Source organism: Canis lupus, chromosome 6 (assembly GCF_011100685.1).
Source record: "Canis lupus familiaris isolate Mischka breed German Shepherd chromosome 6, alternate assembly UU_Cfam_GSD_1.0, whole genome shotgun sequence".
Taxonomy (NCBI): Eukaryota; Metazoa; Chordata; class Mammalia; order Carnivora; family Canidae; genus Canis; species Canis lupus.
Window position 1 is genome coordinate 37,913,252 of NC_049227.1, and position 6,011 is coordinate 37,919,262.

Sequence of the window (6,011 nt, forward strand, 5' to 3'; positions counted from 1 at the left end):
GGAGAAAAGCCAGCGCAAGAAGCAGGCTCACCTCTTCAGCCCCTCAGGCAGCTTCTTTCTGAATTGTAGCCACTTCCTCGAGTCCTCAGCAGATATTGGTCGGCCATGAGCTACTCCATGGCTAGAAGCAGTCTGTTTTCACTACCTGGCATGAGTCACTGAAATGGGGACAGTGTGAGGACAGGATGTGTGCTGAGAACTCAGCAAGCTTGTCCTGCTAGCTTAGGCTGCTTGGACATCTCGGAGCTACACGTGTCCATGCAGAGGCATGCCAAGTGATGAGACACAGCCAGAAGGAACGCAGGCCATGTCTCTGCTCGACCAAGAGGCTCTGGGGCTGAAGACCTCTGCAACCTTGTCTGAACCCTATGGGATCTGTCCTTACCGGCCCAGTCCTACAAAGAAGATGGCAGTGGGACATAGCAATTCTACATTCTAGAAGCTCATTCTATAACTTCTCTGAGAGCCGGAGCAGGAGTCCTCAGCTTTGGTCTACCACCTTGCTCTGGGAGAAAGAGCCTTGGGGCTTGCAGACTGCCACCCCCAGGCCTGCTTCCTCTCTGGGGACTCAGCCCTCTTGGCCAGATGGGCAGTGCTGGTTTTTGATATGAAGTGCAAGTAACTGATGTGCTTCCTGCCTAGGACTGGCCATGGAGCTTATCTGTAAACACGATAGCTTGTTACACATTGACAGTTTCAACCATTTTCCCCAAGTGGGCTCCTGGCTCAGGGCCTTTGCACTGTCCCTCCACCTAAGCATTACGCCTCCGGAGCACACAGCTTGCCCCTCCTTCGCTCAAGCCTCTTCCCAGATGTCACCTTACCATAGCATCCTACTTAAGTCAATACACTTTGTCCCTCTAGCCTTGTTTTTGTTTTACCATCAACCACATCTAACACACAGCGTACATTCTGTCTCCCTGGAAGCAGTGCAGTGAGAGTGGGCTTATGTAACAGCATCTAAACAAGGCCGGACCCATAGCAAGTGCGCACCGAGTACTTGCTGAATGAAAGGATGAACATCGGAGAGGGGCCTTCTTGACAGAGCAATGGCTTTGGATGCCCCCACCCCTCTCCAGCTGCTCTGGTCGTCCTCGTTCAAGCATGAGCATCTCACACAAAGGGGGCCTGGCCCAGTCCTCTCTGATGAATGAGTGAAGGGACAAGTTTCTGTCACCAGGCCCGGCCTCTCAGCCTCCACATCCCCAGTTCTTGTGGGGTGGCGACATACAAGCAAGGGTGATAAGCGGGCACCAGGGTCACAGCTCTTCATGGGCGGGAGAGGCTCCTGTGGGCTAAGGAACTATCACAGTAGTACTTGGGTAAAGCACAGCCAGTGGGACCAGTTCATCCTAGTCCCAGCGGGACCCTACAGGAACCGGTGGTCCCGAGAGCCAACACCCACGTGATGGCGCAGCCCCACAACACAGTGGCCACTGAGGCCCCCTCGCCACTGACCTTCAAGTCTAAGTCCCAAGTGACAGAGTGTCTTTTCTAACTCTGCCCGGCCCTTCCTGGATGGCCAGCTGGGAGAGCTGACCCATGTCTTCCCTAGTCACTGTGTCCACTAGTCCCCAGACCCTCTCACCCATTCTCTCGGCATCTCTGGGCCTAAGGCTGTGGGATGGGAAGACACTGCAGCTCTGCTGGTGTGGAGGAGACCATGGCCCCAAGCTCCCCTGGTGTTCCCTGCTCCCCCCCACCAGGGAGCTTCATGCTGTAAGTTCCCATGACTGAACTCTTCCCGTGGGGCAGGGATGCATGCAGTGAGAGCCTGTGGGGCTCAGTCACAGGAGAAGGGCTCCCGCTAACTGTCCTCCCTCAGCATCTCCGCCTTCACCCTTAGCTGGCCGCCAGGACAGTCTCCTCCTCGGGTCTGGCCAAGTGAAGGATGATGCACTTGTCCTGTTCCACACCCTCACTGAGCTGTGGGGCTCCCCACAGGGCTGCCTGTTCTGGACTCCTGGAGGCGGGCAGACCCAGGGCCCTGCCGCCACTCTCTGCTCAGAGGTCTGGGCACCAACAGCCCCGGGCAGGGTCTGAGGCTGGCAGAGACCTGGCCTTGGGAACAGGAAGGGGAAGGTGCTTCTGGGAGGACAGGAAAAGCAGCTGCACAGACCTCTGCCTCCTCAGGAACCGCAGGCTCTGGGCTCCAGGGAGCAGCGCTGGTTCTCACCCCACTTCTATGCCATTTCAGAAAACGCATCCACTCACCTTGCAAGGCTGGCCTTCCAGGCTCTCCTCCCTCAGAGCGGAAGTGTAGCAGGGCAGCACGGGCCACCACCGGCCAGCTCACTCCAGTTGCAGCCAAGGCCAGGGCCTCAGGCAGAAGCAGAGGTGGCCCCAGGAGGCCAGGGAGGAGTCCAGGCCAAGGCCGGAGTGCCGGGAGGCAGGTGGCAATGTTGGTCCCGTTCCTCATCGTCTGAAGACTGCCTGAGCCGTGGTGGGCCACAGAAGCAGGGCAGAGACTCAAGTTCATGGGCGATCAGCTCCTTTCTTCACTTGAGCTCCTGTGAGGAGGCGCTCATCCTCGCAACCACCTCAGCCCAGCAAGGATACAACCACGGAAGATGGTAAGGTGGTCCTGCCCGGGACCAAGCGCAGGCTGTCCCCACGTCACTGTCTTCCCATCCATACCATCTTGCTGTTCCCAATTGTAGTGCGACTGTTTAATAAAAGAAGAAAGGAAGCATTAACAGTGTCAGTCAGCTTAGCCAGAGAGCCCCACCTGTGCTGATTTCATTAAGCTCCCGACTGGCTGTTTCATCTGTTTGGTTATGTACTCCTTCAAGTCAGAGTAACAGGGTCCCCTGCACACAGGAAAACTGGACAAGAGATGATGCAGTGGGTCTCCAGTCACCAGACGGCAGTGATCCCAGCAAAGAAGGGGAAACCAACAGCCGGAGCCTGTGACTGCACCAGCCATGGCCAACGCAGTGGCATCCACGCTATGGTGCAGGGAGGGGGAAACCCAGGCACAGGTGACCGTCTCCCTCAGCAGAGGAGCCAGAGGGGCAAGGAGGCAGCTGGATGTGTGGGGCGGAGTGCTGGGGAGGAGGGGCTGCACCGAGGGCAGAGCTCCAGGACGTGCACGGGGTCCCATGGGGCTTCACCTGGGGGAGAATGTGTACCCATGTAAGACAAACCACTCCAGGAGCTCCAGGCAAGAATCCCTAGAAAGGAGCGGATGGAACAACCCCCAGAGCTCACACGGGGATGGCACTACTTTGTGTTCCCACAGGCCACCGCGGAAAGGCCTCCTAATTCACAGGCTGTCAGGGAGATTCCTCAGAGGGGCATCACCCCTAATAATGGGGCTAAATCAGCTGCAAACCAAGGCAGCCCTGGACCCACCCTAACGCTGCTCAGGAGCAAGCCGCTAATGGATCGATTGTTGCCAAGGAACTGAACTGTGTACCAGACCTCGAGTAATACTATTTGAAGGAATATAACAAAACCCAGCAACCAACAACACAAATTCACAATGTCCAGGATCCAACAGGGAAGTGGGCAAGTATATCAGTTGGAGTCCAGCCAGGAGACAGAAACCACATGGCATTTTATTTATTTATTTATTTATTTATTTACTTACTTACTTACTTATTTATATTTTTTTTAAAAAAGATTTTATTTATTTATTCATGAGAGACACAGACAGAAAGAGAGGCAGAAACACAGGCAGAGGGAGAAGCAGGCTCCATGCCGGGAGCCCGATGCGGGACTCGATCCTGGGACTCCAGGATCACACCCCAGGCCAAAGGGCGGGTGCTGAACCACTCAAACACCCAGGGATCCCACACATGGCATTTTAAATAAAGGAAGTTTAGTATAAAGAATTATTAACTATTTATAAGGAGTTAACTGAAAGGAAACAAAAGAGAACTCTACAGAACACCCTAGGGTGAAGGGAAGTACCCAAGGGAAGGATTCACACCTGGGAGATGGGTAGTCACAGCCCACTGGATGGTGCAAGTTCACTGGCTGCCCCAGGCCAAAGCTGGGGGCCGACAACCACCCACGTGGGTGCCAACACAATTAGCAGGGAAGCTGTGTGCAGAGTTCTGGGCAGCCACCAGTGCAGAGGTGCTGATGAACTCACCAGAAAGCTGCCAGGAGGCCAGCCAGGGTCCCACAGAACTTGCCTGGCAGTGCCTTCCCCCCTTCCAGATATACAGAGAATATCACACTGGTACCACAGGGTGCTGCTGAATCTGCAGCTAAGAACCTGCCCCAAAAGGTGCCACAGAAACTTACTGGCGTGAGCTCCCACATGTCCTACATTCCAGCCTGTGTCATCGAATGGAAATAAGCCAAACACACAGAACAGGGAAGAAAGGCCCCTTCTTCTCCAGCACCCCCAACAGCAAAGATTAGCATGAGGCTAGCTGGCAAAAGAGAAGTATGCCAGCATCACAAGCAGGCAACGAAGCATGAACTGGTAACTGCTGTACCAGGAGAGAGAAATATGACCTATGACCTTAAGAAAGACCAACCACCAGAAACTGACCTAGCAAAGGCAGAGATATAAGAACTAGCAGACAAGGACAATGATTATTATAAAAATGCTTTATATATTCAGGAAGGTAGAGGAAAATGAGCATTATGGGGAGGGAAATGGAAGCTATAAAAAGATCCAAATGGATCTTCTAGAGATAGTAATAGTATCTAAAATGAAAAAACATACAGTATAGGTTTGGCATTGGATCAACACCATAAAAGAGAATTTAAAGACATAGCAATTGAAACTACTCAAAATAAAGTACACACACACACACACACACACACACACACACACAAATAAAGCACACAGATAAAACAAAACACCAGACACTACCAAGAAGGTCAAAGTGAATAAACTGGAATCCTAGCAAAAGAAGAGCAAAAAGGAGACAGAAACAATATCAGAAGAAATAAGCAAAATTTCCCAAATATGATCAAAACTATAAACTCACAGATCCAAGGAGCTCAATATAACCCAAGGGGAACAAACCTTAAGAGACCACCACCAAGGTACATCATAATCAAATTGCTGAAACCAGAGTCAAAGAAAAAAAATCGTTAAAGAAGCTGGGCTTTTACAGAGCACATTATGTACAGTCCTGGCCTTGGGTCCTGCTGCGCAGCTCTGCAGACCACTGCTCACCACTGCCAAGATGTCTACAGGTGCAGCTGCCTCTGGCAGTCACTGGAGACTTCAGCAGACACAGAATCTAGCAGATGAGACAGTGGACATCATGAGAGTCGATACAAGGTGTTGAAAAGAGAAGAAGCTCTCAGAGTGGGGCATCTGGTGGCTCAGTGGTTGAGTGTCTGCCTTTGGCTCAGGGCGTGATCCCGGGATCGAGTCCCACATCGGGTTCCCTTGCAGGGAGCCTGCTTCTCCCTCTGCCTGTGTCTCTTCCCCTCTCTCTGTATCTCTCATGAATAAATAAATAAAATCTTTAAAAAAAAAAAAAAGCATCAGCAGCTCTCAGAGTTAGATGATCATATAGATAGGCCTCAGGCAGGAGTGTCCCAATTTGAAACAAGTGCTGCCAAGTTGACAAGAAAGTATCGGGGAAGAACTCCAAGATGTGGGCAATAGGGATTGTCGTTGTGGCCATCATCATCATCTTGTGTGGGATGTTTCCCTGAGAAGAACCAGTGAAACTCTAGCCTGCTGTTCAAAAATCCTTTTCAAGGCTTATGACTTAGAACCTGATATAATCTTGAGCTCCCCTGTCATTCTATCGAATGTGATTACGTTTTTTGTTTGTTACTATAAAGTTTAATTTCTAGGAAGCGGGTCTTTGTTTTCATTAAGCACTCCAAACTTGAAGTGCAGCCACCTGGTCCACATCTGGCCCGGCGCCTTCCCAGACTGCTATATGGCTGATGAAGAGGATCTCTTAAGTTCCCGAGTGTCATACCTTAGAAGTAATGTTGTCTGATTAACTGTCGTTAATTCCAGTTAAGGGAATTTGTTCCAAGTTAGCTATCCCTGTTTTATGGTAATCTTTGGAACCATATAT

General features: G+C 51.5%; 1 pseudogene; it reads left to right on the top strand.

The window, feature by feature from the left end:
• Window positions 1-5,153: 5,153 nt before the first annotated feature.
• Window positions 5,154-5,634, top strand: LOC119876338 (annotated as a pseudogene).
• The last annotated feature ends 377 nt before the right edge of the window (window positions 5,635-6,011 follow it).